This window comes from Canis lupus, chromosome 35, assembly GCF_011100685.1.
Source record: "Canis lupus familiaris isolate Mischka breed German Shepherd chromosome 35, alternate assembly UU_Cfam_GSD_1.0, whole genome shotgun sequence".
Classification (NCBI taxonomy): domain Eukaryota; kingdom Metazoa; phylum Chordata; class Mammalia; order Carnivora; family Canidae; genus Canis; species Canis lupus.
The window spans coordinates 12,333,151-12,354,836 of NC_049256.1; the positions used below are offsets into that span (position 1 = coordinate 12,333,151).

Sequence of the window (21,686 nt, forward strand, 5' to 3'; positions counted from 1 at the left end):
GCCAGCTTACTCTGCAGATTTTGAACTTGCCAGCTTCCATAGACACATAAGCCCATTTCTTAAAATGAATCACTCTCTCTCTAATATGCATATATATATGGTCACATGCTATCGGTTCTGTTTCTCTGAAGAACCTTGACTGATTCAGGACGCCTTAATCATTTACTCTCTCAGTGGGTCAATCAATATATTTTATTTACCAAGACTCATTCTCACCCACCATCGTCCCACAGCCCCTAAAGCCAGACCAGTGACACAACCTCAGATAGCTTTTGACCTCAACTTCTCCACTCTGGCGGAGGGCCAGAGAGCATTATCTCCTCAAAGTTTCATTTCTCTTGTGATACAACACACCTGTGCAGCTTCTCTCTAGAGAAACAGGTGCCCAGAGAACATTGTACTTGGTAAAGCCATGTCGTGATGGTGCTATGGGAGGTACCAACTTACTACTGTGATTTTAGGGGAAAATACTTCCCATGGTGATGCTGAGCCATTAATAGTATCACTTCCTCTAAGTATTTCCACTCTTTACGAGTGAAGCTGAGGGTGGGGGATTTCCGTCATGGAAACTAGCCAAAAGGTTATAAAAGGTTCATGGACACTGTACCATTTGATGACTGTGTGGTAGCTAATTGGTCCCGTATATGCTAGGGAAAAGATGATTCTAAAAATATATCAGCAGGAAGCCTCTAGGGGAGCGTGGTATGAAATTTGGTTCTCTTTGGATCTAGCAAGAGATTAGCAGTCACAGAGCCTGTTTGCTGACCTGGGGGAGGATGCATTTATAGAGTACGTATTCATGTAGATCCTTCCATCAAGGGTTTATGCGGTAGGAGAAGTGGACTTTGAGAGGGAAAGCCTTCCTTGTCACGCCTACAGTAAGCACGGTTCTCGTGCAGGAGTATGTTCTATCTCTGCGAGTCATTTTTATCTCTTTCTTCCTTCCACGGAAGGCCCCTTTCCTCCTTTGATGTCTTTTTCCTTCTGGCTCTCAGTTCTCTAGTTCATTTGCCTCTTACCTCCAGATAAAACCTGTTTCTAACAGGAGGCAAAGTTTCACACCTCTGCTGGTGGTGTTTTGTGCATGAGACAGGGAGACATTTGGGGAGCATTGTGCCTTCCTGAAATTACCCTCTGAGCCTTCATCTTTGTCAATTACCCAGCCCTGTCAGTGGGTAGGAATGATAGACTGTCATATGTTTACACAAAAGAATGCTGTACAGCCAAAAAGCTCTGCAGTCAAAATAACTCATCAACACCTATTTGCATTGACATGGATAACCCTGAGAAACAATGTTGAGAGCCAAAGAGCCAGTTATCAAAGAACACGTATGGTATGATTATTTTTGTTTAAAATTCCCAAACAGGCAAAAATAAGAAGCATATACAGTACACATAATTGTACGTAAATTAATTTTTATATAAATATACTTATGCACAAATTGCACATACACATGTGATGTACATATACATATAAACACATAAGGCCAATCTAACAAGAAAAGTAAGGGGATGTGATTAATACAAAATTTAAGACAATGGTTCCCTGTAGTTGGGGGGGGGGCATAGGTAGAAACCGATACCATTGGTAAGGGGCATGAATCAGGATCCGAGGGTTGGTAAGGTGAGCAGTAGGTAAACATGCATCTGTTTTATTTCTGTTATTACCGAGAACAGGTGCCTACATCGTATGTGCTTCTTTGTGGTATGAAATGTTTCACAATATTCATGTTTCTCAAGTGACATTTGCCTGGGTTATCAATCCTCATTTATCTTCTTTGGGAAATGAAAGGATGACAGCTAGCATGAAAATTAAGGAGAAATTTAATTGAGTTAGAGACCTCCATTAACCAAAGCTTCTAATGAGAAGCGAATGTGAAGATGAGCGTTGATGCAACTGACACCTCCCTCCACCGTGGCGAGGTCACACCTGAAGCCATGGGGTGCTTCCCCAGGGCCGTCCTACCAGACAGGCAAGGGAGCCTCGAAATCTACCATCCCAGCCTGGATATTTGCCAGCCAAGTGGGCACAGTGAAGTTTTTATTTGAATGATCAAAAAGATCTACAGCAGGGGGCGCCTGAGTGGCCCAGTGGTTTAAGTGAAAAGACTTGATTTCCACTCAGGTCAGGATCTCAGGGTGGTGAGGTCGAACCCCGCCTGTCTCCTGTCCGGCTCTTGGCTGGGTGTGGAGCCTACTTAAGATTCTCTCTCTCCATCTCCCTCTGCCCCTCATTCCTGCTCCTACTTGCATACACTCTCTCTCTAAAGAAAAAATAATAATAATCTGCAGCAAAGGGTGGTGTGGTCACCCCCGGCCCGGGACATCCGGGTCACTCCCAGCCCTGCAGCACTCACTAAGTGGGTGCTGGGTGGAGTGAGACACAGCTATTACCATGAGGAGCTCCTGCTCCAGAGAAGCTCTGCTGGTCTTCTCTCTCAATCCTCCCCCCAGGGTCTGCCCTATGGGGTCTGCTGCCTCGTACAGTTACTAACACGGTTTTTCCTTTCAATCGACTCACTTTTTTTTTTAAGATTTTATTTATTTGAGAGAGAGAGAGAGAGAAAACATGAGTGGGCGGGGGGGAGGCAGAAGTTAGAAGGAGAAGCAGACTCCCTGCTGAACAGGGAGCCTGATACAGGACTTGATCCCAGGACCCCCTATCATGACCTGAGCCGAAGGCAGATGCTTAACCAACTCAGCCACCCAGGCGCCCCTCACTCCTTTTTTTTTTTAACTTAAAGATATTAAAGGTTAGTAGAAGGGAATCATGAAAAATAGACGCAGGAAAACAAAACCAGGTGGTGAAGTTTTGGCTGGCGAGCGTTGCCTGCGGACGGCTCAGAGCCCAAGGCCCACTTGCTCTTTGTCTAAAATGATACATGGTCCGGGGTTAGAGAACGTTGGGATCAGACCACAGTTAGAGGCTCAAAAGAGTGAAAATGGAAAAGTTTTCTGTGACAAAGTCTAGTGCCTCAGCGTGATTTCAGGCCACATCTGTGTGTCGTGAACCATGTAAGATTATCAGATGGTGCCCTATGGTCTGGAAATTTTGATCAAATGAGTTACAGGGAGACAGATAAGCAGAAGGCACATGGAGGGGGCTTGTAGCGAAGATGTGGTACAGTTTTGTACAGGACATGTTAAGGCCAAAGGTGCTCTCCCTGGGGCGCCCGGCTGGGCTCAGTCCATGGAGCCTGCGACTCTTAATCTCTGGCTTCTAAGTTCGAGCCCCACGTTGGACATTGAGATACTCAAAAATAAAAGCTTAAAAAAAGGGGGGGGGCTCTCACTGTAGTTGTACTGGGTCCTTTCTCTAGGTGGGATCTCAGAAGGGGATGGGGAGGCCCCTGAATGGGTATGCGAGAGAGCGAAGCGCAGGTGTCTAGGATGAAATGGGGGACATGGGATGACATGACCTGAGTATCCACGGCGTTGTGTAGCAGGTTGTGTCCGCTTCAGTTTCCTCCAGAAGCGGACCCTGACTCAGATTCAAGTGCATATGGTTTAACAAATGATGCCAGGACAGCCTGTCGGGGAGTAGGGAGTAGGGGAGGGGTAAGGAGAAGGGAAGGGCGCATTATGCAGCCAGCTACCACTGTGGGCAACTGAGCGTGAGCTCGCGTAACAGCTTTGGGGCAAAGGTAAAAGACACGTCTTGGAGTCACTCTGCTCGGGCCTGAGGATGCTGGGATATTTATGGCCCATTGGACAGTTTCTGGGCATTTTCATTTGCCTTTAAGCGATTACAGTGGCCCTACCTGGCTTAGAGAGAGTTCTCAGGTCCTGAGATAAAGATTCAGGCTGTCAGGCGTTAGGCCAGTCCTGGCAAACCATGGGATGCTGGATTCTAGGAAATAAACTGAGGGTCGCTGGAGGGGGTGCGGGGGTGGGAGATGGGGTAACTGGGTGATGGGCATGAAGGAAGGTACGTGAGGTAATGAGCACTGGGTGTTACAGGCAACTGAGGAATCACTGAAGTCTGCCTCTGACACTAACAATACGCTATATGTTAACTAAATTGAATTTAAATAAAGAATTTTTAAAAAAAGGGGGGACGCCCACCTGGGTGGCTCAGTGGTTGAGCATCTGCCTTTGGCCCAGGGTGTGATCCTGGGGTCCTGGGATCGAGTCCCACATCAGGCTCCCTACTTCTCCCTCTGCCTGTGTCTCTGCCTCTCTCTCTGTGTCTCTCATGAATAAATAAATAAAATCTAAGAAAAAACCATTTTTTAAAAAAAGGAAACAATAATAAAGGGATGTCCCCAAGGTGTGAGCAGTTTGTAAGAAAGACTATTATAGGAGTAATCATCCTCTTAACTATGAAAAAAAAAAAAAAAGAAGTTAGTCCAATCCTGATGAGGCTGGAGGAATAGAAGTAGGAAACTGACTGCTCTTACTACACCCTCCCTCTGCTAGAAATTTAAAAACCCTGTCCTGTTTAATCCTTACCAGAGCATCCAAGTGAGCCAGTTCTCATTTACACACAGAGAAAGAGGCACTGGGAGCTGCTTTATTTGCCCAAAGTCATGCAGCCTGTGTTCCACTCCTCTAGTTACACCTTCCTAGTCTTTTTTTTTTTTTAATATTGAAGTAAATTCACATAACATCAATTAGACATTTTAAAGAGGACCATTCAGCAATATTCCTATATCCACAGTACCAGGCAGCCGCCACCTCTATCTAGAGCCAAACCATCTTCATCACCCTACAAGGTGGCCTTGTACACATCAAGCCCTTGCTCCTCACTTCCCCTCCCCCAGCCCCCAGCAGCCACCAATCTACATCTGTCTCTATTGATTTGCCCATTCTGGATATTTCTTATAAATGGAATCGTGTGCTTTTTGTGCCTGGCTTCTTTCATTGCAGCATGGTGTTTTTGAGACTTATCCATGCTGGAGCAGCAGGCATAAGTACTTTTTTCTGTGTGTGGCCGAGTCATACTCGGTTGCATGGATATACCACGATTTGCCTCTCCGTTCATCCGCTGACGGGCACACAAGCTGTTTCCCCTCCTGGACTATTGTGAATAGTGCTGCTATGAAAGTGTGGGTACATGTATTTATTTGAATCTTTGTTTTCAGTTCTTCTGGATGTATAAGTAGGAGTAGACTTGCCGGGCCATGTGTGATAATTTTGTATTTAACTTTTCGAGGAACCATCCTACTCTTTTTGGAGGGACCCTTCTCCTCTATTTAAATGTTAGAATTTGGGACACCTGGGTGGCTCAGTGGCTCAAAGGAGTATCTGCCTTTGACTCAGGTCATGATCCCGGGGTCCTGGGATTGAGTCCCACATCGGGCTCCCCACAGGGAGCCTGCTTCTCTCTCTGCCTATGTCTCGGCCTCTCTCTCTGTGTCTCTCATGAATGAATAAAGATAGGCTCTTTTTAAAAAAAAGTTAGAATTTCTTGAGATTCAATTCTTTTTTCTTCTTTCTTTCTTTCTTTCTTTCTTTCTTTTTCTTTCTTCTTTTTTTTGTTAGATTGTATTTATTTAAGAGAGAGAGAGAGAGAGCACAAGCAGTGGGGAGGGGGATGGGAGAGGAAGAGAGAATCCTAGGCAGACTCCATGCTGAGCACGCCCTACACAGGACTTGATCCCATGAACCTGAGATTATGATCTGAGCCTAAATCAAGAGCCAGACGCTTAAGTGACTGAGCCCCCCAGGTGCTTCTTCCTTGAGGTTCAATTCTAAGCCACTCTCCTGCTTTCTCACTCAACACTTTCCTGCAGGTCACCCGTACCCACGGCTACACTTACCAACCCCACGCCTAGGATCCCCAGACCTCTGCTCAGAGCTCTAAATATTGGTCAGTGTCAACCGGCTGGCTGACATCTACCACTGGATCGATTCTAGAACTGAACCAACCCTGGCCTGGTCCCGACCAGCTTCGCCAGTCTCTGTGATCGCCAAGGAGCATCAGCATCCACTTGGATGTGCAAACCAGGAACTGGGGGTTGTCTTGGATACTTTCCCTCCCAACTCCCCTTTTCTGTCTACCACCAAGCACTGTCGATTTTCCTTTCTAAATGACTTTTAACTTTGTGCAGTCCTCTCTCCGCTGCCATCTCTCTTAGCCATACTCACATAGATACTCTTGCTTGGCTGACTCCATCCACCTTCTCATTGGTCTCCCTGCCCATAGGTGTAGCCCCCTCCCATCCATTCTCCAAACCTATCAAAAGGGATTTCTTAAGAATGCAGATCAATCTGACCACAACACCTCTACCTTCTCCATGGCTTTTAGAGTAAGCAGCACCTTCTCTGCTGGGCCTCTGGGCTCATTTTGAGCCACTCCCCACTTCCCTCCTGCTGCACTGGCCTTGGTTTTGCCAGGTGATTCTGTGGTCTCCTACCTCAGGAAGTGGTCTCCACTGTTCCCTCTACCTGGAGCGTAGCCTTGTGCACTCCTACGCCTTTTTCAGTTCTAGTCTCCCCCCTCCTTCTGGAAACCTCCCTGCCTTTCAGATGAGATCAGCTTCCCCCACAATATGTTCTGATCATTATCACATTTGTGTAATTAGTAATTAACGTCTGCTTCTCCCCTGGACCGTAAGCTTTTTGGAAGCGGGACAACATCAATTTTGCTCCATCTAATGTTAAGTTTGGACTTAAACGCAGCTGCCACACAGTGAATACTCACGAGATAGGTGTTAAATACGTGAATTAACTAATGAATGAGAAATGGAACTCCACCTCAAGGCTGATTTCACATCCTTCTCTCTCCTCGGCTCCCCTTTGCCCTATTCTTAAAACAGGAATGTCCTTGAAAATTGGGCGGAATTTCCTCCCAAGCATGGAAGGAAACAGAAACAAGGTTGAAAACCATCTGGCTGGTTCCCAGAGCTCTGTCATGGGCAACTGCTCTTTGAACTCACTCCTGGGTGGGAACCAGCTTCGGGGGGGAGAGAAGACCAGAGAACCCACTCCCAGCTCTCACCACTGGCACAGGGAAAAATATAAACAGCTCACCCATGTCCACACAGTTTGAACAACATGTAACCCTTTTAGAAATGGCTTTAGCCCTTTTACATTGTACGTTTCCTTCATTCTGAAAGAATTTCAGCAAGATAAAAAGGCTGCCTCAAACCCTTTGTGGAAGAAAGGCAATCGAATGAATGAATGAGTTACGCGTGACTTAGTAAGTATTGAGAGAAGGAAGGACAAAGCTGTTGGGGGGGCCGGGTGTGGACAAGTAGAACACAGTGCAATTTGTCCCCAAGCCCTTAGACATGATGCTAATGATGGGGTCTCTGCAGAGCTGGACACGACTCCAGTTCTCAATCATGGTTTCCTGCTCCTCAGGGGTCATTCCCAGAGGGGCTGAAATGGCATTAGAAATGACTCACATCCACCATAAGGTTTAAGTGACAGCCCACACCTGGAAGCCCTGAAATGGTGTCAGAGAAGCCAAAGCATAAGGTAATCCTAGGTAAGCTCTCTGAGGAGGGCAGCAAGAGGGGAGGAGCCGCCCAGCTTCTAGACCAGGAAGCACCTACCCAGGTTGATTTCAAGGCTAGAATCAATCGTGTAGGTTTGGGGTTGCATGCAAGCCCCTGCCTGCAGGTCAACTGGAAAGAAACCTGGAGTCACTCTTCCCTGCTTGGGGCCATTGAGTCCCTCTTGGCTCCAGTCAAGGGGTGTCGGCAGTGGGGAGCACTAACAGATGTCTGACACCAACTCAGGAAGTCCGAGTGTGAGTGAGTCTCCCCACCCCCCCAGGCCACAGTGAGTGTCTGGGGACTCACCCGGGGCAGGCCCACTGGTGCTGGCTCATCTGGTCTTCCCTGATGTTCTGGCCCTCTCTCTCTCTCTCTGGCCAGGCAGGCGGGAGGTGACGGCTCAGTCCCGCCTCATGATCCTGCTTCTCTCTTGCTGCAGCCACCAGACTTGCTTCTAAAGGCAGCTGCAAGCATTTCCCTACTGGGCAACCACACACGTAGAATGTGAGTGGCGTCCCTACGTGTGTTTTTCCTTCCGGTTGCTGCAAGTGATGTTGTCTCGGTTCATTTCCTCTCTGTGCCACAGTTGGTTTTTTTTTTTTTTTTTTTTTCTGATACACTGAGGGTGATCTGTAGTTTAGGGACAGGTGAGAAGTCTAGCTCTGATCTGGACTGCTTGCTACTTTAACAAGAGGTGATCTTTATTATCACGATGAAATTCAGGGGAGTGCCATAAGCTCCTTCCTAGGCTGCATGGAAGCAGACATTGGGCTATTGTAAGTCCACCAAATTCAGGTTTTTGTGGTTTTTATGGACTTAATGTATTCTAAAGAGTTCCACTATAGATTGACATGAAACATCTTTTCATTTAACCAGTATTTATTGAGTCTATGTGGTACCTGCTAGCCTTTGGGTACCCACATGGAGAATTCCCATTTCCAGGGTGGTATAGAACTGGAGACTGTGCATTTGGAAGGGAATTTGCCAGCTACTTAGTCTCAGACCTTTTGTCTTCTTGCTGTGTGCTTTGGAGTAGCACCCAAGTGGTATGGTCTGAAGCTAACCACCTGGTGCTTGCCTTTAAATGCTTTTGATCTTTCTGTGACTCAGCTTCCTCATCTGTAAAATGGGAGTAGTCATAGGATTGTTGTGGGAATTAAGTGAGGCGTTACATGTAAAGCACTCAAGGAGTGGCTGCCACAAGTATATGAGTGTTTGCTATTATCATTAGTGGCAAATGTTATTATTATGAGCTCAGTTCTTTGCTTTTTTTGCCTTCTCTTCCCCCTCCTTATCCCTTGCTGATGCCTAGAAATGACTGGGGGACAGAGAGGATGGAGGAGAGAGGGAGACGGTTTGAACAAAAGTGGCATGGGATGCTCCTGTTTGCTCTAGTATCAAGACAAGTAAAGCACTGTCCTCGGCCCTCCCTTCATCCTCGCCCTCTGTTCCTGCTGTATATTGCATACCGGCAACTTCTGTTTTGTTATTGTCATTTTGTTTTGTTTGAATTTTCTGTAATCCTCTCTGAAATTCAGATCCATGTCATTTATTTTAAATGTCGAGCTGGTCTGAATCATATTAAGGAAATACTTGCCCATAAGCAGATGCCACATTTATTTATTTATTTTTAAAGATTTTATTTATTTATTCACGAGAGAGAGAGAGAGAGAGAGAGAGAGGCAGAGACACAGGCAGAGGGAGAAGCAGGCTCCATGCAGGGAGCCTGATGTGGGACTTGATCCCAGGACCCCGGGATCACGCCCTGGGCTGAAGGCAGACACTAAACCACTGAGTCACCCAGGGATCCCCAAGATGCCACATTTAAACAAAGAAACAAACCCTCAGCTCAAAGCCTTGTGTAATTAGGATTTATAAATAAATCAATAAGAAGAATATCTATGGCAATCTTCATACACATGTTGTATCCATAGGTGTAATTAGCAATATTCATGGTAAAAATATCATCTGTTTATCTTTCTCTCTTTTTCTTAAAAAAAAAAAAAAACTACTCTTGTGTACATGCTGCATATCAGGAACTGTTTCCAGATTAGAGGTAGAATTATCCTATTCTCAAGTTTTTATTTTATAGTGCAGCGTATCCATACTAAATCGAGTGGAGCAGAAGCATAGACTGTACATATTTTTTTTCCAACATGTCCCTCCATGCATTTCCCATTCTTCCATAACCTGTGATATTTTCTCCATTAGATATTTAAGCAGTCTGAATTTAAATGTATCAATTTCAGAAAAAATAACTTACAGTTATACATAATACCTCAAAGGTTAATGCTGTCGAGTTGTCTCCATAAGTCAGGTACACCCTAGATATACAAGAAGGTGGAGCTTGACTTTTTATACATAAAACATTTGAATTTCTCACCTTGATTATCCTTAATTCTGTTCTTTTGTCTACATCCTCATGGCCTCCTTTCCCACTTGGAGCTGCCTGCATATCTCACGCCTGAGGGCTTCAGAATGGAGAGAGAGAGAGAGAGAGAGAGAGAGCATGTCTGTCAAGGCAAACTGAGGAGCTCACACTTTGTCCAAACACAGATCACACTTGTTCTAGAAAAACAAATGAGATGTTTTTTTCCCACTTGGAAAGATGAAGATTCCTATGTCTGTTTTCCTACTTAGAATTTTTTCCTTCTTCTTTTTTTTTTTTTTTTTTGGTTTATTTTCTTCTTTCTTGATTAGTGACAGGTTATATCATGTGTCAGGATTTTGACAAAGCCCAGAGAGTTCTGACAACAAACAAACAACTGTAATTTCTAATCACTCTATCCAATGAAGACCGTGTTTACATTTTCATTTTTATTTAAACAATCTTCTTGACTACTTTAATTAGCTTCTTCATGCCGGCTCGGTTAGCACCACAGAATGGTTTATAACTACCTGTTAAGCAGTAGCCAAATCCCAGGCAACTGTTTTGAATTTGTCATGGGTGTTTGGTCCAAGGAGAGACTGTTGTATGGAGTGGAGTCTAAGGGGTGAGGAAGGCAGAAGGGAGGAGTATTAGAGAAGATAAAAAGTAAAAAAAAAAATCTATGGCCAAGTTTTGTGTGTGTGTGTGTGTGTGTTTGTGTATTTATGATTCCATTTGTGTGACTCATTTCCCTCCATGGCCGAATACAGTATTAGCCATAGGGAATCAGCTACCCACTGAGGAATTTAAATGAATATGCCCAAGAGTTGGTTTGGCAAATTTTAAGAGCAAACTTGTCTGGTATTATAATGTGTGCCTCATCCCTTCTCAGGAATGGGAGTCAATCTTGTGGTTTTCATTTTTAGATGAAGAAATCAGAGCTCAGAAAGATCCAGTTCATTTGTCCATTCAGCAGCTGTTGCCTACCTGCACACTTCCGTGAGCTTTCCCAGGCATGTTCGGTATACTAGTCCCAAGACACAGGGCTTGTCTTCAAGATAATCTGGTGAGAAAACCATTCCCATGAATTGGTTCACTCAAATACTAAAAGCATTAATTGAGCAAGTGCTATGATAAATAAAAAATGAATGACAATCAGCTCCTCCCTTAAGAGAGACTGCTGACTAGTAGGCCTAGGAAAACAAACTCTACCCATCTTCCTTTTCTGCTCTCTTGCCACTTAACAACCCTCTTTTGCCCTTATCACAGGACATCTTTGTCTTTCCCCTCATCCATTCTCCCAGTTTATCAGCCAAGTCCCCAGACCCCAGTCCCAGGACCTCACGACCAGCTATTTTGGCAATGCATTAATGTTGATTTCCTCGTTCCTATTCTTCTGCTATTTGTGCATTTCCAGCCATGAGTGGAAGCTCAGTCTACTTTCATGCTCCAGAGTCACCCAGCCTCGCTGGCAGAAGTTGAGAAAGGCTGATTTGTCTCCTTGCAGATTCTCCCCCAACAAGCCCCATTGAGGCCCTTCTGCAGCTTGGGAATCTTCTCGTGCATCTCCCACAGACTATCTGTGCAGTTTTCTTTCCATTCTTTTCCCCACCCACCCTCTAGCAGCTCTGTGCCCAGCCCTCACCTGGTGCCACGTGGAGGGTAAGGGCTGATGTGAGTTCTAGCGACTGCATGGTCTCTGCAGACCTTGGCTCTCATATCCTCCTGTTCCTCATTTTCTGCAAATTCTCCAACCCTTTGAATTATAGCTTCTAGCATTGCCGCCTGACTAATAATACGAGTCAGAACTACCTTCTTTTATGTTTATCCTTAGGAGGAAAGTGACATTTGCAAAGATGAAACCATTCTTCTAGTTCACAGAACAGCTGTCTGAAGAAATGTGGACACCTGGAGGGACAAAGGGAAGAAAGACTAAATTATTTTTAAGAGGTCACTGATGGCAAATTTAAAAGGTTCCAATTTATTGGAAGCATTCGTTGCATTTAGACATCTGTCAAACAGCAAGCACTTACTTCTCCATAACTTGTGTCCTGACTACCTATCCCTCTTCTGGGTGGTAGCTAATTTTGGCTTCCCCCCAAAATAATTGGGAAAATCTTGTTAGTATTGATTTTTTCATAATTAAAAAATATTTTATTTATTCGAGAGACACACACACAGAGAGAGAGAGAGAACAAGCGGGATGAGGGTAGAGGGAGAAGCAGACTCTCACTGAGCAGGGAGCCCTATGTGGGACTTGATCCTGGAACTCCAGGATCATGACCTGAGCTGAAGGCAGATGCTTAACTGACTCAGCCAACCAAGTGCCCCTTTTTCATAATTTTTTAAATTCATGTTTTAAATCTAAAAGTAATAAATTTATATGGTAAAAAACTAATATTGCAAGTAAAACTAAGGTGCCTTTTGACCATCAGCTTTAATTTCAATTCCCTCCCTGCTTTGCCCGCAGTGAATCCCTGCTATCTGTCTGGGATGTATTCTTCTGGGACATTTTTTGAGTATTTATGTGAATATATATAAGCACTGTCAGTTTGCAGTTGGGCACACGTGCCACCCCGCCCTTGAGCGTGCTTGTGCACACATACAGAACACGAGACTGAAACCATTCTATTGCACTCGGTTTCTGAGGGAACTGTATAAACTGCTATTCTGGTTTCACATGCAAATAGCAATTTGAAAACAACATCTTATTCATGAGAATATAAAAAATAAAACAACGTGGCTGCCGTGGATGGTTGAAGCAATTGGACTCCTCTGTGGGTCAGACTTTTGCTCATTTGAGTTCTAAATATAGAAAAACGAGGATTTATGCCCAGCTGGTTGGTCTCTGAGTGGAGACTCCCAGATCAAATACCATAGGTCCAGTAGTCATTTGTTAAGGTGAATTTCTGGACTTCCCCCTCTGCCTACATGATCCCATAGCCAAAACTCAAGTCAAATCACGCCTCTCCCTAGGTAGGTGTGTGGCTCCTGACCACAAGCCCAGGCCTTGGCAGGGACTGCCATGCACTATTTGTAATCATTTCTAGCCAATTTTCTCTCTATACTAGCTGGCTCGTTATCTTTCCTCTTCCTTGAATATTTTCTATCTTCTCACTTGTCAGAGCAGCCTCCGTGCATAACCACATAGGGAGAGATGACTACCTCAAAGACTGAGAAATACTTTCTACTGATTCCCAGTACTTGAAACCTCAGCACTGTTTTATTTTCCTTCTAGACCTTGGACAATTATTTTCCACTAATACAATAAAATTTAAAAGAGAACTCCAATTTATTCTTTCTCTATTTTCACCACAACTTCCTATTATATAAGCAAAAGCCTTGCGTCCACATGTTCACAGAAGCCCAAAACCTCAGATCCTCAGTTCTATCTACCTTCTTGCCTTTCCTCCCCTCTTCTTCCCTTCAGGCTCAACTTTCCTGATAGAGGAGTTTACATCCCGTGCCTTTATGTTCACACCTTCCATCCCTTCCTTCCCCATTGCATTTCTTCCATTCAGACACCTGGATCCCACCCCAGCCCTCCATGGAGGTTGTCATTATTGATGTCTTCCAGGGATCCTATGTGATGAAGCCAATACAAAGTCTTTCCCACTGTTGGCATTTAAAATGACTGATCACCTCTTCCTGCCCAGTCTTCTTCATTCTTTCTTTGGGGGACCCCATTCAGCCCTGGCTCACTTCATGGCTCACTGCACCTCCTCCACTTACTGCGCCCCCCCCCACCATGTCTCACCATTGGGCTGCATACATTGCCACTCTTCTGCTCTCTCTGAATGGGCTCCCATTTGGGTGTGGGGCCAGCCTTCAGCCCCTGTACTCTCCAGTAGCATCATCATCAAACACTTAGTCTCTGTCTTAGTCAGTGCTGGTTGCTTTCACAAAATACCATGGGGACTGGGCAGTTAAACAAGAGATAGTTATTTCTCACAGTTCTGGAGGCTGGAAGTCTGAGATCAGGGTGCCAGCATGGTCTGTTTCTAGCTAGAGCCTTCCAATTATTTGTAGATGGCCACCCTCACATGGGGAAGAGACAATCTCTTCTGTGTCTCCTCTCATGAAGTCACTCACTGATCCTATTATGAAGACTCCATCTTCATGACCTAATTATCTACCAAAGGCTTCATCTCCTAATACAGTCCTGTCAGGGATTAGGCTCCAACATATGAATTCAGGGAGGAGGAGGACATAAACATTCAGGCTCTAGCAGTCTCTCTGCCTCCAAACATTGCAAATTTCCTCTTTTCCTTGCTTCTTCGGTTTAACCTGTCACCAAACTCTTGTTTGTTTGTTTGTTTTTTAATATCAAGTTTTGTTGACCAATTATTTCTGTACACACTCACTGGCACCATCTTAGTTTCGACTTTCATTGCTTAGAGAGTCACAATTCCTAACTGTGACAACCCTGTTCTAGCACACTGTTGGGCACAGGCTGGGTCCTCAGGAGATAGTAGTTGAGTAAACATCTGCCCAGTACTAGATATTCTCAAAGGCAAATTTCAAAGCTTCCACCAGCTCCCTGTTGCCTATGAAATAAAGTTGAAATGACTTGGTGGGAAATCAAGATCCATGCTATTCTCTTGGATTCTCTCCTGCTTGTCCACACCTAGAGTGCCCTTCACCTTCCCGTCACTGGTCCCTAATGGTTCATGTCTTCTCATGACCCTGGCCTTGTAGAGTTTTTTCCCCTGCTTAGAATGCCCTTCCTTCTCCTTGTGGCAGCCTCCTTTAAGACTGTACTCCTCCAGACGGAGTATTTTTCCTCCTTTCTCTGTCACCAGGACTTCCATTACATTGATTGTATAACATTACAATAATGCATCTACCTTTCCTGGACTTTGAGACTCCTGACAGCCAGGAACCATTGCTTATTCATTCTGGGGACTAAACATTTTACAAAGTGGTTTATGAAGGCCTGGCACCAGAATCATCCATGAAGCTGGTTAAATAGAGATCCCCCAGGCCCCATCCTTGAACTGCTGAATTAGTTTGCTGGAGAGTGAACCCTCCCAGGTAATTCCTAAGCATATGAACATTTGAGAATATGATTACAGTATCTAACAAATATTTGATGAATAAAGACATGATGAGAAGTACTGAGATCCCTACTTCTAAAAATCTGCTCTATATCCTTCATTTATCTGAAGGTATATTTTGGCTGGAGAGAGTTCTGAGGAATTTGGCTCAGCCATGGATCAAAGTGACCTAGTGGGAAACAGCCTTGCATTATTCTCTAATCAGGTCATGCAAAGTACCTATTGTCCTGTCCAAATGCCAAATGAAGTCTAGGGTCATTCAAAGCCCTGAAGATGGTTGGCTGTGATAAGAACTAGCAAATTCTTGTTCAAGTGGGAACTGGTATTTGTGGGCATGTTCTACATTTTTAACTCACTAAAACCACGTGCTTAGGGTTCAGTGGTTCACAAGTACCTTCTAAGGAGTCTCGCTGTCTCAGTTGCTGTGCTTCTCACCAGTATGGATAACTCTAGTGTCAGTTAATAGCCCTCCCTTGTTGACATTGGGTGGACTGTGAATGAACTCTAAGGGTTTTTAGACTTAGTTGGGACCGATGGATTTGTGAAGGGAAGCAAGTCTTGTTTGGGCCACAAGGTCTCTAAAATGTTCTTTTAAAATTTCTTCTGTGGATTTTGAGCTCTACCAAAAGATCTTGAGACTGTCATAAAGCACCAAACTAGGCCTAATGAAGACTAATATGCAGCATGTGAATGACCACCCAAAGTATCCTCCATAAATATTTGTTGGATTTGTTATTTACTAAATAATTAAATATCTCCAAAAGTGCATATAACAAAAATGTAGAAACACACTGATATCATTAGGTAGTTGAAACAAACATATGTACCTGTGACATAGAAGAATATTTTAGACATCAAGACTTATGTGAAATTTGTGGTCTTTGTAGAAGAATTGAGACCTGGGGATAGCACCCAAGAAGAGGGAAGATATGGGTTGACAACTGAGACATTTCCTGGATTGTTCATATCATGTCACAGCTGGACTGAGCCTTAGAAGGTAATTTTAAAAATATTCCTTATTCTTTAATATATCCATTACTTCTTTACTACACAAATGACATATATCCATTGCCCAAAAAAATAATGAAAAGGATGACCTAACCAATGTTACACTGTAGCATATACTCTTTTAAATGTTTTCTTGTATATATATATATATATATATATATATATATATATATATTATGATATTATATTGGATTAATTTCCTATTGTTGTCATCACAAAGTACCACAGACTTAATGGCTTAAAAGAAAATACATTTATTAAATTAAAGTTCTCTAGGTTAGAAGTCCAACACAGGTCTCACTGACCAAAAGATAGCATGCTCATAAGGGCTATATTCTTCTGGAGGCTTTAGGTGAGAATCTGTTCCCTTACTTTTTTCCAGCTTCTAGAGGCTGCCCATATTCCTTGTCTCAGGGCCTTTTCCTCTGCCTTCAAAGCCAGCAGTTAAATCCTTATGACCATTCTTCTATAGCCACATCTACCCTGACCACAGCTGGGATGTTTCCTCTCTGATTTTCAGGGTCCATGTCATTAGATTGGATCCCCATGGATAAAATAGGAGCCCATCTCCAGGTCACTAACTTAATAACATCTGCAAAATCCCCTTTTCTGTGTAAAGTAATATATTTATAGGTTCCTAGAATTAGGACATGGCCATTATCCTACATATTGCGTATAGAAATTATACAAGTAAAGTGCATGGAAGTTAAGTGATTTACCTAAGATCACACACTGGTAAATAATAAGATTTATTAAACTCTTTCAGAGCGCAAGAATCTGATGCAATGGAGACTTGTGATAAAGAGATGTAGGGAAGAACTGCAAAGAGTTTCAATAAACATAGAACCTAGCTTCTCAGGAACTGGCACCTCATTCTTAGTCTATAGATGCCGTGATCTTGTTGATTTCTCAACAGCAGACATCCATGGTACCAATAAAGCCACTGCCTAAAACTGCTGCCATTCTTAAGCAATTTTTTTAAAGATTTTATTTATTTATTCATGAGAGACAGAGAGAGAGAGAGAGAGAGAGAGAGAGAGAATGAGGCGGAGACATAGGCAGAGGGAGAAGCAGGCTCCATGCAGGGAGCCCAATGTGGGACTCTATCCCGGATCTCCAGGATCAGGCCCTGGGCTGAAGGCAAGCGCCAAACCTCTGAGCCACCCGAGGATCCCCACTGCTGCCATTATTAACAATTCTCACCCCCCTTCTCGCTCCCGCCAAAGGCCTTCCTTTACTGCTTAGCATCCTAGTTTCTACTGACTCATCATGGTTTCTGTCCAGGGCCTTCTCTCCATGAGTGTCTTGGTTTCTGTCACCCTCTGTCACTTGTATTTCTGTCTTTGTGTCTCCTTCAAGTTTCCCAAAAGAAAGAATCTGAAAAGAGTCTGTTGGTCACTATAGGGCACTGGACATCCCTATCTAACAGGGGGTTCCCACTGGGTTATCTCATTGGCTGCCTGCCAGTTTATGGGTGGTTGTCTTTAAAAACAATGGACACTTCCTGGTTCTATCAGCGAGAATCACAGGGTCAGTCACCACAATCTGTATGTAAGGAATCATGCAGATCACATGCCTCAGAATAGGGGCACAAACAAGTGGGTGCAAAGAGATTGTTCTCCAAAAGCTAGGCCGGAATGTCTTCCCAGTGCACCCCTGGATTACACACTGCAGTTGAAATCTTGGAACTACAACTACAATAATCTAGCTGAATGAAAGAGCGTAAGCCAGGGATGAATGAGAGGAAGACAACATCGGTCAGAACTAAGACTGAATATGGACATTTTGAAAAGGTCTCAGTAATTGTTTTCAGGACTTGAAGACTCTCATTGCTGATCTTTAACAAAGTGGCCACAAAGGCTTCTGAAAGTTCTAAAATTATGCATCATTTTTATCAGTAACCAGGACCTCAAGTTGCTCCCACAAACCACATAGGGTCTTACAAAATAGGCTTTGGAAAGGAGATTCTGATGTTTCTAAATTTTTCACCCATTTCTCCAGCTATATTTGCTCTGAAAGGGAAAAAGCGGTCTCAATAACTTGCAAAGAATGAGTCTAAACAAGTTTCAAAAGGCGAGAAGCTCTCCTGGGCATGCTGAACCCTGCCGCCACCACCCACCCCCTTCCTAATGGAAGAATGTTTCATCTGATATTTTCCACAAAAATGTGTGCTGTGGTCACAGCTCAGCGATGCCAACACAAATCTCAAACACAGCCACCTCCTGACTGAGAAGACAATCTGGGCTGGTTTGGTCTGGACCACAGTGACCAGGGACAGAAGTTGATTTCAAATTTCAATTAATTGCATGGGAGGAGAGGGCCATCTGACAGACAGGGTCTTAACATGAATGCTTTGTCCCTGGTGTCAGAGGATTGGGGCGCTGCCACATTACATACGACCAGGGCTTTTTCTATGTGGTATGGTGTTTTTCTCCTCCTCTTGTGCTTTTAGAGAGAATGCCAATGGCATGTTGATGTCTCAACTTTCTACACCCTACAATAATTCATTGAATTCATTCATTTTTTTTTTTTTTTTTACTCTGAAGTACAGAACATTCTTTATGCAGTCAACCAAAACCTTGATTTTGAGCCATGACCGCTGTGTTAGGAGCTGGTGATAAACTATCTGGTAAAAATACACAGAGTAGGTTGTGTATGTTGAATACTTTGGCTACAGATAACACAAACATAGAACTTTTAAAGACTTGAACAACAGTTACTTGTTGCTTCACTAAGCAAGAAGGTTAAGGTTGGTTAATTCAGTAGATCAATAAAGGTCTTGTGTCAGCTCCGTTCCCATGTTTTTGATCTCATGATGGCAAGTGTCTTAGAAGCGTATTCTCAACCACATCCAAATTCAAATAAAAAAATAAAACCGGAATAAAGACACTCCCCACTTTTGGTCTCTGCCTCTTTCTGAGGATGATCTTTTCCCAAGAAGGATATTCTTCTCTCTGCACCATCCCCCAGCAGAAATACCCTCATGTCTTAGGAAGCAGAATTGTGTCCCAAGCCTGTTCTAAGCCTCGACAGCAAGGCAGATGAAATAGTCATAATTGTCTTCAACCAGTAAAATGCTGCCTTTGGAGGTTAGGAAGAGGCTCAGTCTTTCCTGAAGCACAAGACTGCCCCCCACACAAATACAACCCAGCTCCGTTAGCAGGAGGAAGAGATTAGCTATAGGAAACCAGCGGGTCTACCTCAGTACGGGACTTCCAGATGACCCAGCAGCACAGGAGAAACACTCCCGACATGCACATTTTGCTCGTCGAGTCCAAAAGAACCGTGTTCCAGTATCCACTTTGTTCCTTAGTAGTTGCAAGATCTTGGGTTAGTTTAGCCTCTGGGGACCTCAATTTCTGCATATGTAAAATGGGGTATCATATGTGTCTCACTGGGTTGCTGGGAGAGTCAAGCATATGAGTATATACAGAATATTTAGCACCATGGCTGGCCCGTAGGAATCCCTTCCTCAACCCCCCAGGCTGCGTACGGTCTAGACTGCTAGGTAACTGAGAAGTCGGGCAGCTTGTGTTCTGATTGATGAGCACTGTGAACTTGAGGGAGTACGAAGACTTTGGGGGGAGGTAATACTATCACACTTGCTAGGAACCCCAAGGTTTTTGCTACATGCAATGGATTCTTTGCATTTTCTTCTCTCTGTCTTTCAGTAGCACTGTTACTCTTGACAATTCCCTCTGTTTTAGAATCCTGTCTTTCTCATGTTCTATGACAACCTTCTCCGGGTTTACCTCCTGCCTCTCTAGCAATTTCTCCCCAGGCCCCCTTATAAGCTCCTCTTTGCTGCTTACCCCAGAAGCGTGTTCTTTCCCTCTGGTATAATCTCACCCATCAATTCCTGAGGTAAGCATTCATCCTTCCCTATACTTTCAATTCCTAGTCGTATGTTTAGGACACATATTGGACATTAATGCGTATTTCCTTAATCCATTTTTTTAAAGATTTATTTATTTATTTATGATAGACATAGAGAGAGAGGCAGAGACACAGGAGGAGGGAGAAGCAGGCTCCATCCTGGGAACCTGATGTGGGACCCGATCCCGGGACTCCAGGATCGTGCCCTGGGCCAAAGGCAGGCGCCAAACTGCTGAGCCACCCAGGGATCCCGTTAATCCATTTTTTATTCAATCATTTGTTCAACAAGTATAGACCGAATGCCCACTATATGCCTGGTACTTTTGCTAGAGATAGAATAATAAATCAAGCAGATCAACCCCTGCCTTTATTAACTTATATTCTTCTTTTAGGGCATCGAGGAATGCCTTTTTGATGACACATTTACACAGAGCCCCAAAAGGAATGAGTGACCCAACCTCAGCCTTGGCAGAGGGAATAATGAGCACAAATGCCCAGGACTGGGACTGTGCTTGGCATCTTGAAGAAATCCTCATGTGGAGGAGCCTGGGTGGCACAGTTATTTAAGAATCTGACTCCTGGGCAGCCCGGGTGGCTCTGTGGTTTAGCGCTGCCTTCAGTCCAGGGCGTGACCCTGGAGACCCGGGATTGAGTCCCACTTTGGGCTCCCTGCGAGGAGCCTGCTTCTCCCTCTGCCTGTGTCTCTGCCTCTCTTTTTCTCTGTGTACACACTCTCATGAGTAAATAAATAAAATCTTTTTTTTTTTTTTTTAAAGAATCTGACTCCTGATTTCAGCTCAGCTCATAATCTCAGGGTCATGAGACTGAGCCCTGCATCAGGCTCTATGCTGAGTGTGAAGCCTGCTTAGGAGTCTCTGCCTCTCCTCCTCAACTTGTGCTCTCTCTGAAAAAGAAAGGAAGGAAGGAGGGAAGGAAGAAAGGAAGAAAAAAGAAAGATCCTCATATAGCTAGAATGAAATGATCCCAGGGAAAGAGAAAGGACCAGGGGGCAGCAAGGGCAGGTCAGGGAGGCCCTCATGGTCAATGTTAGGGCTTTGGAGAAATGGAGAGCAGTGAATGGTTTCAAAGACAGAAGTGTTGTGATCTAACTTATACTCTTAAAGGATCACTCTGACTGCTGAGTTAAGAGACCTAGAAAGCCAGAGTGGAGGCAGGCAGCTCTGCTAGGAGACAACTGCAATAATCAAGGCCAGAAATGATGAGGGCTTGGCTCCAGAAGACTGCGATGTAGTGGTGAAAAAATAGTTGGATTTTTATTCTAATCTGAGGTGAGACCAATAGGATTTTCTGTTGGATGTTGGAAAAGAAAGAAAAGAAAGAAATCAAGATTTGGCTCTGGCAAGAAGAAGGAGTTGTCATTTTCAGAGATGAGGAAGACTGGGGGAGCTGGCAGGGATGGGGACGAAGAGTTATATTGGAGGCTGGTAAGCTCTGTGCTACCATTAGACATTGAGGCAGCTGTTGAGAAAGAAGTTAGATCAGGGGAGAAGTCTGGGCACACAGATGACATTTAAAGTGGTGGCACTGGATGAGATCACCAGAGTGTACACATGGAGAAAGGAAGCAAACTGAAGTCTGAGAATCAGGCACAACAACATGGAGAGGTCAGGAGAGGAGGGAAACCAAAGAGGAGTCTGAAAAGGGGTGGCCCAAGGAGGGAGGACCACTCCCAGTGTGTGGGGTTCTGGATGGCCAGTGAAGAGTGTCCAGGGTGATGAGGGTTATCAGCTACTGGTAGGGAGGGGAAATACAATGGCGACTGGGAATTGCCCCGTGGATTTGGTGATGTGGAACTTGTCAGTGACCTTGACAAAGCAGTTTTGGTTGTTGGTGCAAGTGAGAATGGGAAAGGAAGTTGGAGGCAGCAGTGTAGACAATTTCTTCAAGACCCTCTGCTCTAAAATGACAGAA

The 21,686-nt window shown here is 44.2% G+C and overlaps 1 protein-coding gene and 2 long non-coding RNA genes across 3 annotated transcripts in view; 1 reads left to right on the forward strand and 2 right to left on the reverse strand.

The window, feature by feature from the left end:
- The window catches only part of NEDD9 (neural precursor cell expressed, developmentally down-regulated 9), a 185,987-nt gene extending 178,035 nt beyond the window's left edge, over positions 1–7,952 (reverse strand). The window contains exon 1 of the mRNA XM_038584173.1: positions 7,752–7,952. The gene's annotated coding sequence lies outside the window, so the exon portion shown is untranslated. The remainder of the gene's footprint in view (positions 1–7,751) is intronic.
- The window catches only part of LOC111094049, a 55,015-nt gene continuing 40,333 nt past the window's right edge, over positions 7,005–21,686 (forward strand). The window contains exons 1-3 of the long non-coding RNA XR_005384329.1: positions 7,005–7,144; positions 10,740–10,879; positions 15,758–15,867. This is a non-coding gene — a long non-coding RNA (uncharacterized LOC111094049). The remainder of the gene's footprint in view (positions 7,145–10,739; positions 10,880–15,757; positions 15,868–21,686) is intronic.
- LOC119867652 lies at positions 10,296–11,680 on the reverse strand. Its single transcript, XR_005384330.1, has 3 exons — positions 11,459–11,680; positions 10,801–10,876; positions 10,296–10,431 (listed from the first exon to the last, which is right to left on the reverse strand). It is a non-coding gene; the product is annotated as an uncharacterized LOC119867652 (long non-coding RNA).